Raw genomic sequence first — 13,797 nt, 5'->3', positions numbered from 1 at the left:
GTTTCATAACTTTTGGGCTGATGAAGTTTCTGCTCTTGTAAATTGTAATGATACTCTTTTTAGTTTCTAATAACATGTTTGTCACATGTGTAGATCCTTTTCACGAGGTGAAGAGCAAACGGGACAAGAAAAAAGAGGTGTGTACCGGTGGAACTTATGTCAAACAATTGTTTTTATTCGAATGTTGGGTTTTCCTTGATAGCCATGTTCTTTTCTTTTCCTCTGTTGTTGTTGTTGCATACTTTTAAGTGATGAAGGGCACTGTTGTTGTCATGTCAAGTTGTCAGTTACTTTCAGCATTGCAAATGAGTGTTTAATTAGATTCACTTTTCACTGATGATGAACTTTCTTCTAGTTAGTTCATTTAATTTTTTTTAATGATTTGTGATGGTTACATTGCTTCCTATCTTCTCTTTTGACTTATTTCCCCCCTTTTTCTCCATAGCAAAGATACAGTCAGTCGTAATCGATTTTCGTTCGGACACAAAATATTTATTTGGCGGGAAAAGTGATGTGAATAAATGGTTTTGAAAATAATTTGGGAGTCACCATCGGCCTTTTGGGTCAGGTAGGTCGAATACCTAAAAAAATATTTTAAAAGAATTTTTAATAAAACATCAATTAAAAGATAAACTGATCTGCGTTTTAACCAAAAATTCGTTCTTTTTAATAATAAAAAGAGATTCGTGGTCGGTTACGTTTAGGGAATGATTAACACCCCTACAACGCCCAAAATTGGTACTTTTTAATTATAAATTGTCTCTATTATTAGAAATTTAAAAAATTCAAAATATATTTAATTTATAATCCTATTATTTCAAAATTATAATTATGAGAAGAAAAAATTTATATATTTATAAATAAAATATTTATTTAGTTAGAAATATCACAAAAGGACTTCTAGGTGCCTTAAGACAGCTCTTTTCTTTGATATTAAATATTAATATAATAATTTAAATTCAATTATAATTTTTTTATAATATTTAATTTTAAAATACCAGAATAGGACATCCAGTTGTATTAAGATTGCCCTTTTCTTCGATATTGAAAAATAAATAAATAAATATTAAAATAATTTATGTAAAAAATATAAATTATTACTTATTATATATTTATATGACTATATAATAATAATGAAAATAATATATAAACAAGTAAAATAAAAATAAAAATACAATTAGAACTATATATTTAAATGCAGTAAAATAAATGCAAATATTTAAAATTAATGACTAAATTATAATTTAATAAAATTAAATACCTAATTCATAATTAATTATTTAAAATTATAGGGATTAAACATGCTATTTTTCTTATTTATTAATTTAGTGATTAAAATAAAATTATATAAAATTCAGATATTAGATTAAAATAAATTAAAAATATATACTCAAGATTAAAATATTATTTATTAAAATTAATGGACTAAATATGTTATTTATCCTAAATATTTATAAATACGGTTAAGGGCTAAAATATAAATAAATAAAATTTAGAGACCAAATTAAAAGGATTATAAATTTGATTTAGTGACTAAAATGTAAAGATTACAAGTCAGGATGGCTGCGGACTGAATTTAACCCTTAGTTAATTACACAAATAGCCCTCCCCGAAACGACGTCGTTCGGGAAGGGCTATTTAAGCCCGAAACCGGCTGGCCCGAAGGGCCAGCTCTCATTTCCTTTCTTCCCTTTCTCTCTCTTCTCTGAGAGAATTCCAAATTCTCTCGCTTCTCTCTAAAACAGAGAGAAGCACACCGGCCAGCAGCCGTTCGCCGGCGTTGACCCCGCCGCCGGCCACCGCCTTCGGTGGCCGGAAAATTTCTTTTTACATTAAAACGTAGATCGGACCGTCCTAATGACGGTTCCAGTGCTATTTTCTCTTAAATAGCTCCCGATCGGAGCAAATCTAAGAAAGTACCTTCGATCTTCGAAGGTTTTTTGGTGACGTTTGAAGAGGTCCGGCGGTCGTGGCTTCCTCGGTAAGCTTCTCTCCTTTCTTTCCTTTTGTTTTTGGTTGCTGTGTTGTGGGTTTGTTTTTTTTGTTCTCCGTTTTCCCTCTTTTTTCTTTTGTTTTTGCTGGTTGTCGTTCTTCCTCCCTTCTTTATTTTTTGTAGGGGCTCGGTGGCTTTTATAGCCACCACCGGTGATGGCTTCGGACCGATCCAAAAGGGGTTCTTCGGTGAGTCACCGGACTTCCAGTGGTGACTCACCGTTTGGGGGAGACGTGTGCGGCTACGGCCGACCTTCTGGAGCCTTCGGTGAGACGTGGTAGCGGTGGAGATGGTGGGAGCAGCTGAGGCGGCCGCGTGGCCCTAGGGTATCAAACCCTAGGGTTTACATCTGGAGGAGTGTGGACCGTTGGATCTAACGTTGGATCTCTTAGATCCAACGGCTGAGATTGAGGCGGCGGCTAGAGCTAGGGTTTAGAAACCTAGCTGAAACCATAAATGTTTAGGGTTTCCTTTTGGGTTTGGGTCGGTTCTGGTTGGGTTGAGGATTTGGGCTTGTAACTATTATTATAATTTTTTATTTATTTATTTTTAATAATAATAATAATAATAATAATAATAATAATAATAATAATAATAATAATAATAATAATAATGGGTAAAAAAGTTAGTATCTTCAGCTGTCCCTCTTTGCTCATTCTTGTGTTAATAAGAATAGAGCAAAGACGAAAAGATAATAAATTTTTTATCCATTTGGCTTCACTTGATTATGATGGAGATGTTGAATAAATTCTTCTCTTTCTTCAGATGAGTTCTTCTCATTATGAACTTTCCGCCGGGGATGATGTTGACCTATTTCCTTCTGTGATAGAGTCATTCAAAAGGTTACATAAGCTCTTCTCATTGTGAACTTCTTCTTCTTCTTCTTCAGATGAGTTCTTCTCATTATGAACTTTCTCTGGAAAAGCTGATCCATCAATTGATGGATTTGAGCAAAAGGTTGAACAAATTCTTCTCATTATGAATTTCTTCTTCTTCGGATGAGTTCTTCTCATTATGAACTTTCTCTGGAAAAGCTGATCCATTAATTGATGGATTTGAGCAAAAGGTTGAACAAATTCTTCTCATTATGAATTTCTTCTTCTTCAGATGACGAGTTCTTCTCATTATGAACTCTAACTGGTAATGTTAATCCATCAAATAATGAATTTAAACAAAAGGTTGAACAAATTCTTCTTATTATGAACTTCTTCTTCCTTCTTCAGATGAGTTCTTCTTATTATGAACTCGAACTGGTAATGCTGATCCATTGAATGATGAATTCAAGCAAAAAGTTGAACAAATTCTTCTCATTATGAATTTCTTCTTCTTCAGATGACGAGTTCTTCTCATTATGAACTCTACCTGGCAATGTTAATCCATCAAATAATGAATTTAAACAAAAGGTTGAACAAATTCTTCTCATTATGAAATTCTTCTTCATTCTTCAGATGAGTTCTTCTTATTATGAACTCGAACTGGTAATGCTGATCCATCAATTGATGGATTTGAATCTTTGCTAAAAATCTTTGAAATTCCTGTCAAAATTCAACATGGATGAGAATGAATGAAAATGCACCTATTTTTGCAAATGCCTAAATATAATGCATGAATGTTAAGTTATTTGATTTCAGATTGGTGAACTGAGTATTTCTTCAGTTGTAGAAACCCAATAAATCTTTTTTCTTCAAATCAGAGAATCTATCATCTTTGACAAATGTAGATGTAGATATAATGTCACAAAATCTCTTGAGAATAAAACTCAATAGTATAGGCTCTTGAAAAGCTTGCGTTCATGCAACATGTTGATTCGGATAACAACTCATCTGATTATGAAGTGATCTTTCAATATGATTTCGCAGATATCGATAGTTCTTTTAATACCGAAGAAAATCTTGAATTCTGATTCTGATGAGGAGAGTAAATTGTTATACTTGAAAAGAAATGGGATTCTCAGAGGCTGAGGCTTCAATAGCCATGAAGAGATGTGGTTCAGATTCATCAATTACAAAATTGACAGATTTTATATGTGCTGCTCAAATGGCTAAGGCTGCTGACGCACTTCTTCTGGTAAAAGGTAGGAAGCCATTATGCAATGATCCCAATTACAAGAAAATGCGAAACTTGGGCTATGATTTTTGGGAAAGAAATAAGCAGAAGAAGCTTGAAAAGAAGCTTCTTAATGAAGACGATCATGCAGTTCATCTTTTAATTCCAATGATTGGTTCTGTGGTTACTACCGAACCAGATCAGATAACTCAAAGAACACTTCTAAAAGATGCTATTGGGTCTTTTTATTTGTACTATGAGCACATTCATCTTTCAAATCCAATGATTGGTTTTTCGGTTTCATACCAAACCAGATCAGATAACTCAAAGAATACTTCCAGAAGATGCTATTGAGTCTCTTTATTTCAAATCTAATGATTGGTTTTCGGGGTTCATATTAAACCAGATCAGATAACTCAAAGAACACTTCCAGAAGATGCTATGAGCATATGGCACTTGTTCCACTTGAATCTGATGAGGTGGAAATGCTTCTAGGTTTCCCTAAAAACCATATACAAGGATCTGTATAGAGACATATTCCATGGTGGTATCAAAGTCCTGTCTCTTTTCTCTGGGATCAATGATGCAGAGGTTGCCTTTTACTGTATTGGCATACTTTTGAAAACAGATGTGCAAGAACTGAATGATGATCGGTTGGAGCAATTGATGAGTAGTTTTAACGGACTCGACCTTGTTGTCGGTGGCATCCAGCGTAACAACCTTACTGGAAGAAATAAACATCATTGTGATGGGTTTGAAGATTTTTGTTGGTGCATTTACTTGCAATGATTGCTACAACAAATTGTCTCTTCTGTTGCTCCAATATATCCCATTCTTTTCGAATCATGGAACGGTTTAGTTGACAGTAAAACTTGTCATCTTCAACTTTTGGAATGCTGTAACCAATGTTACCCTATATAACCAGAGTACAAATAATGACTTGTTCATGGCTTTATGATGGTGATGATTTGCTTACTTTGTATTCCATGCCTTTAAAAGTATTAACATAAAGTGATATTCAGAAATCTTTAACTTATTTCAAAATTATGTTAATTCATAGAAGAATAAATTGAATTTTCGAAAATAAATTGAATCTCAAATAAATTGAACTTGGAATTTATTAATAAATAGATAGAATTGTACTCAAAGTTATGGCAAGCACAAGAATGATAAAAATTCAAATGACTCAACAAATTATTAGCATAAGTATTTCTAAATTAATCAAATTGACACAATTTAGAGTAATGGTGTAAGCTTTTGTATGGAAGATCTCAAACGTTGTCAAAATGCTTGTAGATGTGAAGTTTCTCCCAAACTGTCAAAATCTTAAGAGGGTTCAATTGCCAGATGCCTAATATCAACATGCATTTGAGCCGCCCTTTCAGGTTTTCAACTCAAATCCTTCTTTTGGTTACAAGATGCCCTTTGCGGGTTTTCATCTTGACCCCTTTTTTTCTTTTTCTTTTTTCTTTTCTCTTTTTTTCTCTCTTTTTTCCTTCTTTTTTCTTTTTTCTTTCTCTTTTTTTCTTTTTTTTTCTTTTTTCTTTCTTCACGCATAATATTTCTTGACAGAATCCGAGTTTATTGGATTTCTCAGAATTTTTCCATCCATTTCTGCCAAGATCAACGCTCCTCCGGAAAAGGCCTTTTTTTACAACGTATGGCCCTTCCCAATTAGGCATCCATTTCCCCCAGAAATCTTTATGTATAGGCAAGATCTTTTTTAGTACTAGATCACCCTCTTGGAATTCTCTTGGATGTACTTTTTTGTCATGAGACTTCATCATCCGTTTCTGATACATCTGTCCATGGCAAATAGCTTTCAATCTTTTCTCCTCAATAAGGTTCAATTGATCAAATCTAGCTTGGGTCCATTCGGATTCATCCAATATTGTTTCTCTCAGCATTCGAAGCGATGGAATCTCAACTTCAATTGGTAAGACTGCTTTCATCCCGTAGACTAAAGAAAAAGGTGTTGCCCCAGTAGATGTTCGAACAGTAGTTCGGTATGCATATAAAGCAAAATGTAACTTCTCGTGCTAATCTTTGTAAGTTTCAGTGGTCTTTGTAATGATTCTCTTGATGTTCTTATTTGCCGCTTCAACTGCCCCATTCATCTTTGGACGATATGCCACTGAGTTTGCATGTTTGATCTTAAACTGTGCACAAAGTTCGGTCATCATTTTTTTGTTCAGGTTCAGAGCATTATCTGTAATGATCCTTTCTGGTAGGCCATACCGACAAACTATCTCTTTCTTTATGAATTTGCAGACTGTGGACCTCTTAATATTGGCATATGAAGTAGCTTCAACCCACTTGGTAAAATAATCAATTGCCACAAGGATGAAGCAATGTCCATTCGATGCTTTTGGTGTGATTGTACCAATGACATATATTCCCCACATAGAAAATGGCCAGGGTGCTGTCATTACATGTAAAGGAGATGGGGGTACATGAATCTTGTCTGCATATATCTGGCATTTATGACATTTCCTTGCATAATCAATGCAATCTGTGTGCATGGTAGCCCAATAGTATCCATATCTCATTATTTTTCTGGCCATGGAAAGACCATTTGCATGTGTTCCACATATTCCACTGTGTACTTCTTCAATGATGCTTCTGGCTTCGTTGGTATTTAAACATCTCAATAGCATTTGATCATTGCTTCTTCTATACATAATCTCGCCATCAAGAAAATATCCAGCAGCCATTCTTCTCAAGGTTCTTTTATCAATTTCATATGCATTTTGTGGATAACTTTGATTTTTGATATATTGCAGGATATCATGATACCATGGTTTACCATCTACCTCTTCTTCCACACTATAACAATGTGCAGGAATTTCATATACTTGCATTTTGATTGGCATCATATCAACTTTCTTAGTTGCCTGAAACATAGCAGCTAATGTAGCCAAAGCATCTGCCATTTGATGTTCTTCTCGAGGGAGATAATTGAATGTGACTTTCTCAAATTCTTTCACTAATTTGAGGGTAAAATTTCGGTATTCAAACAATTTGGGATCTTTTGTTTCCCATTCTCCTCGTAATTGATACACCACTAACGATGAATCTCCATATATTTTGAGACATTTGATTTTTCTTTCTATAGCTGCTTTCAATCCCATGACACAAGCTTCGTATTCCGCCATGTTATTGGTGCAAAAGAACTCCAGTCTACTTGTAAAGGGATAATAAATATTTTCTGGAGAAATTAACACTGCCCCGATTCCTCGTCCCAAGGCGTTGGATGCTCTGTCAAAGTAAAGCTTCTAAGATGCAGATGTATCATTTGTTCTGACTTCTTCATTCATGGATATGCACAACAAATCTTCATCGGGAAAATTGAAACTCAAAGGTTGATAATCATTTGATACACGACTGGCCAGAAAATCAGCTATGACACTTCCTTTTATCGCTTTTTGGTTGACATATACAATATCAAACTCAGATAATAACATTTGCCATCTAGCCATTCTGCCTGTCAAAGCTGGTGATTCCATTAAGAATTTCAAAGGATCAAGTTTAGATATCAACCAAGTAGTATGTTATAACATATATTGTCTGAGTCTTCGAGTAGCCCACACCAAGGCACAACATAATTTTTGTATTGGTGGATATCGAATTTCACAATCAGTAAATTTCTTGCTCAGATAATAAATAGCTTTTTCTTTTCTTCCAGATTCATCATGTTGTCCCAGTACACATCCCATCGAATTTTCAAAGACCGTCAAGTAGAGAATTAACGGTCTATCAGGCATTGGTGAGACTAAAATTGGGGCATTGGATAAATATTTCTTAATAATATCCAAAGTTTCTTGACATTCATCATTCCAAACTTCAGGATTGTTCTTTCGAAGTAATTTGAACACTGGATCACATTTGTCAGTTAATTGAGAAATGAACCGAGATATATAATTTAATCTTCCCAAAAAGCCTCAAACTTCTTTTTTTGTATTGGGTGGTGGGAGATCTTGAATTGCTTATACTTTATCTGGATCAATCTCGATTCCTTTCTTACTGACCACAAATCCCAAAAGTTTCCCGGAAGTTACCCCAAAAGTGCATTTAGCGGGGTTGAGTTTTAATTGATACTTCCTCAATCTCTGGAAAAGCTTTCTCAGATTTTGAATATGTTCTTCTTTAGTGCGGGATTTGGCAATCATGTCATCTACAAATACTTCAATCTCTTTGTGCATCATGTCATGAAACAAAGTTACCATGGCTCTTTGATACGTTGCCCCTGTATTTTTCAATCCAAATGGCATCACTTTATAGCAGAATGTGCCCCACATGGTTACAAATGTTGTTTTTTCCATGTCTTCAGGATTCATTTTTATCTGATTATATCCTGAAAAGCTATCCATGAATGAAAACCATGTGTGTCCTGCAGTATTGTCCACCAAGGTGTCTATGTGAGGTAATGGAAAACTATCTTTCGGACTAGCTTTGTTGAGATCTCTGTAATCCACACACATTCGAACTTTCCCATTTTTCTTTGGTACGGGAACAATGTTGGCTACCCATTCTGGGTATTTGGCTGCCTGTAGGAAACCTGCATTGATCTGTTTCATCACTTCCTCTTTGATCTGTAACAACATTTATGGCCTCATTCGCCTGAGCTTTTGTTGGACCGGTTTATATTCTGGATTGATTGGAAGCTTGTGCATCACTATATCTGTACTCAAACCAGGCATATCTTGATAAGACCATGCAAAGATATCTTTGAACTCTTGAAGGAGATTTATCAATTCTTGTTTTATCTGGATTGTCAGAGTAGTACCCATTTTCACCTCTTTCATTTCTTCATTTGTTCCCAGATTTATAGTTTCAATCTCTTCTTTGTGAGGTAGAATTTGTTTATCTTCTTTTTCTACCAGTCTTAATAATTCAGTAGGAACATCACATTCTAGTTCATCCTCACACCCATTGATTTCTTCCAGACATATGGGCTGCTCTAAATTTATCTCTCGATTAAATTTAGGAATAAACATGCTATTAACATTGTGACACCTGCAAATTTAAGTCGGACATATTTCCGAAAGAATATAGTAAATTTATGAAATAAATAAATGTAAAAATGTAAGAAAATGTAAAGAATGATTGCCATCTGAAAATTTTAAAGAAAATTTCTTATATTTAATATTAGGTTAACATAATTTCCTTTACAAGATAACAAAAAGTTTTCATACTTTTGAGCTAAACATAAAGATTAGTTTTGAATATTACTCTGTGTTAATATTAAAAACTATAGGAAGGTCTTCAGTGGTCCAATTGTTGAGTGTTTCTCCAGGAAAACATGGGCGAATCCTATCCAAATATTTGTCAGTCTTGTTGTCATTCATGATCATGTTGATAAATAATTCATTCATAGCTTCTTCAACTATGCTTTGATCTTTCATCAACTTTTCTTCTTTAAAGGCCTCAACAAGCTGTTGTTCTACATTAATGGTTCCTTCTGATCTGAATGTGGTCTTCAATTGTGGGAAAGACATGTGTTCCCAAAGGATTTCTTTTCCTTTCAACCTTGCCTTTCTGTCTTCACACCTTCTTTTTATCTCTTTGTTCTTTTGCTGAAAATTAGGCTTAAATCCAAGCCCAAAACGATCTTTCTTCATCTTTATACTTACAGGAACTGAAATCCCTTGAAGATTCTTTCCTAAACCTTTCCCAGCTTTAGCTCCGATGCCTAAAGTTTGTCGTACCGTCATCTTGGTACAATCAGATAATCTGGGATATGGAATTTTGCTTCCTTCTGCAATAAAGGTTGCATTGACAAATTCAAGAGCTCAGAAAGAGCATTCAAGAGCATCATCATTGGTTTCAATATATAGAACATCACTTGTTATAGACGCAATGATTTCTTCTTCAGCTCCTACGCATATTAGTTGTCCATCAACAACAAATTTCAATTTCTGATGTAATGAAGAAGGAACGGCTCCTGCTGAATGAATCCATGGCCTCCCTAATAAACAATTATATATAGGGTGGATGTCCATCACCACAAAGTCAATATTGTACACGACTGGTCCGATTAACAATGATATTTCCATTTTCCCAAGCACCTCTTTTTGAGTACCATCAAAGGCTCGTACTACAATCTGATAACTCTTCATGTGTGATTTATCCACAGGCATTCTTTGAAGTGTGACTAGAGGCATCAAGTTGAGAGCGGATCCATTTTCAATCAATACTCCTGGCAAAACATGACCATGACAATGTGTCGTGATATTCAAAGCTTTACTGACCCCATTCCGCCTTCAGGTATCTCATCATCCATGAACGTTATGTAATTGTCAGCGGCTATATGTCCCACAATTCTGTCAAGTTTATTGAGGGATATGTCTTCAGGGATAAATGTTTGATTAAGCATTCTCATCAAAGCATTTCTATGTGCTTCTGAATTCATCAATAGATCAAGAATAGAAATTCTCGCTTGTTGTTTGTGTAGTTGTTCAACCACACTGTACTCACTATGTTTCAGGAATTTCAAAAATTCTTGCGCTTGTTTTTCTGTTACAGGTTCATTGAATGCTGGAGGGGATTCATCATCAAATACCTTTTGGGGTATTACCATGGCTTTTCCTTTTGCTTTCACATGTTCTGATGTGTTGGATGTTTCGGGAGAGTAACATCTTCCACTTCTTGTAAAGAATCCGACTTCACTTACTGCTTCAGACATCGAATCCAGACTCTGTATTTTCTCTTATGTTTTTTTCTAGAGAAACATATCCTCCTACCATTGAAACATTGGTAGTATAATTCCAAGGTACTCTGCGAGTATCCTTGTATGGAAATGGTAGAGGAGTTATGATAACTACTTTCGGCTTTGTTGGTGCAGGAATCACCGTAGATGATTTCACATTAATGATCACAGGATCACTTGTTCTCTGACTAGGTTTAGAATCCTCTGATGAGCAAACATCATCTTCTTTTTTCCCTGGTTCTTCTTCAAAGAATTCTATCTCTCTGCTATTCATCAATTTTTACACCAAATCCCTAAACTCAGGACATAGTTGAATTTCATGCCCCTTCTCTTGATGATATTCACAATAATTCTTGCCTTCATTATGCTTTGGCCTGAATTGTTGTGGAATTATACCGGCTAAAGAGAGTTGTTGAAATAACCAAACAAAAGGAGATTTAATTTCAGAAATGTCAGTTTTTGCTTTCTTTCTGTTCTCTTCCTGAATTGCATTCACGTTTTTATCTCCATGATTTGGCAATGGATGATTTGATGTAGATGGTGAATTGAATTCCAACTTTCCAGTGTTGATCAAATTTTGAACCACCCTTTTGAATGCCAAACAGTTTTCAATAGAATGGCCCGTAATTCCTTCATGGTAAACACAGTGTGCCTTTACATCATACCATGGAGGGAATGGTGGTTGCATGGGAACCAAAGGATAGGGTCGTATGACATCTGCTTTTAACAGCGAATCATAGATCTCAGCATATGGTACTGGTAAAGGTGTAAAAGACAACCTTTCATTTTCCTTTCGAGATCCTCTGGACTCTGCTCGATTAGTGTTTGTTTCTTCTTTCTTAACCCTTGGCTGGGTTATTGTAACACTTTTTGATGAATCCTTGTTGTAAGAATTTGCATTGTTGACTTCATTCTCTTTTTTCCGGTAGATAAGTCTTTTGGAACTAGACCCCTCATTTGATTCAATTTTGCCACTTTTCAAGACATTTTCAATGAGTTCTCCAGAAATGACCAAATCTGCAAAATTTCTAGTTGCATTCCCCATTAGATGATTTAAATAAGGAGCTTTCAATGTATGGACAAATATTACTGTGGCCTCTTTTTCTGACAAAGGTGGTTGAACCTGGGCTGCCGTGTCACGCCATCTCTGAGCATACTGTCTGAACGTTTCGTTATTCTTTTTCTCCAAATTTTGGAGAGTCCATCTATCAGGGACCATGTCTGTTACATGGCGGTACTGCTCTAGGAATGCTTTAGCCAGATCTTTCCAAGATCTAATGTTTGCTTTGGTCAATTGAGTATACCATTTTAAGGTTGGTCCTGTCAAACTATCTTGAAAGCAGTGAATTAACAATTTCTCATCTTTCACATATCCTGCCATTCTGCGACAAAACATAGTAATGTGGGATGAAGGGCATGTGGTACCGTCATATCTATCAAATTCGGGAGCTTTGAACTTGATGGGGAGAATTAAGTCTGGAACCAAACTCAACTCACTAGCGTCAAACCTATAGAATGATTCAGTTATTTCCACAGATTTCATTCGTTCTTCTAAGCTCTTGATCTGTCTGGTAAATTCTTCATTTACTTTTTCTTTTTCATTCAGCTCATTCAAATATGGGATTAAATGATCAGTATTAAAATCCCCTATTTTCACATCTGATATAAGTGGATTTTTGCTTGAAGATGCAGGATCCACTTGTCGACTTTCATGTGGTTTGGCTTCTTGAAATGCTGATGTGCGAGCATTGATTTGTATAGGTGTAGTACCAGAGTGATAAATTGGTTCTGGTGGAAAACCTAAAGGATACATAGGTTCTTGGTCAAAAGATACATGATTTTCATGCATTTTTCCAATGATAGCTTGCCTTTTAAACATGTCTTCTATTTTCTGCATCATGCTGTCTTGTGAGTTTGCAATACTGGCTTCGATTTTCTCTAGCTTCATTCTCATCTCTGCTTGTTCTTTATTATGTTGTTCCTCAATACGTTGTATTTTATCCTCCATAATTCTCTTAGTAGCTTGTCTAGTACCGTAGTGATGTTGTATTTCTCTTTTGGCCAGAATAACTGCGATTGAGAAATCTTCTGATATTATTATAAATTTTTTCAAATTTTAATTAATGAATTTTATCTTAATAATAAAAATTATCCATAAAGAAAATCATGAAATGAATAATGAATGTATGCAAAATGTATGTATGCAAAAAGGTATTGATCCCAAAAAGTTAACTGTCATAGAACAACTTTCATCGGCATACAAAAGTTTCTTTATAATAGTTCATAACTACAAATAAGGCGTAGCTTTCCTATTAAGCTCTATAATTTCTTTCATTAACCATGACACCTTCTTTCTGAACTTAGAAACTGGATCAACATGATGCTCAATTATTTTAGCTTCAACAGCTAGTTCCCCAACATATCTAGCAACTTCGCTCATTTGTACCATGGCCTCGAATACTATATTACTTCTTTCTTCACTTCTTTCTACATAGAAATCAGTTGACTTTTGCCATTGTTCATTAGTTCCTTCAAGAGTTTGCTTTAACTCAGTGATTCTGACTTGACAATTGTGCAGAGTTTTTTCAAGATTTCTAATGCGTCTTCGTAGTGAAGCACTTTCCTCATTACTTTCTTTGAGATCACTAGGTCCTAGACGAACCTTTTCTTGAAATAATGACTCTTCAAGTTGCAAAATGTAAGCGTTAAACTCTGAGTTTTTGTTTCTAGACTGATCCAGATCTTCTTCAAGCTTTGTTCGTGCTTCTTGCGTTCTTTGATTAAGCTTCTGGATTTGAACATTCTTGTTTCTGCATCTTTGCATCCAATTGCTAGCCACTTCTTGCTCTACCTCAAGTTTGGTGTTGAAATTCTTTCTTTCCAGCTCCCATTTTTCTTTTTCAATATTGAACTCTTCAATCTTTTGGCCTCTGACTTCAAGTTCGGCAATCAGCTGGTTCATTTAAGATTCAAATCCCTTGAACATGATATTTTTCTCACCTTCAAATTTATCAAAGATGTCATTCTTCATCTCTTCTAAATCTTTGGC

The 13,797-nt window shown here is 35.0% G+C and overlaps 1 pseudogene; it reads left to right on the top strand.

The window, feature by feature from the left end:
- LOC120133444 overlaps positions 1–13,797 on the top strand; it is a 30,824-nt pseudogene that overhangs the window by 609 nt on the left and 16,418 nt on the right.

This window comes from Hibiscus syriacus, unplaced genomic scaffold (genome assembly GCF_006381635.1).
Source record: "Hibiscus syriacus cultivar Baekdansim isolate YM2019G1 unplaced genomic scaffold, ASM638163v2 tig00110580_pilon, whole genome shotgun sequence".
Lineage (NCBI taxonomy): Eukaryota > Viridiplantae > Streptophyta > Magnoliopsida > Malvales > Malvaceae > Hibiscus > Hibiscus syriacus.
Note: the sequence above shows the minus strand (reverse complement) of the source record. Positions and strands in the feature narration are given on the sequence as shown.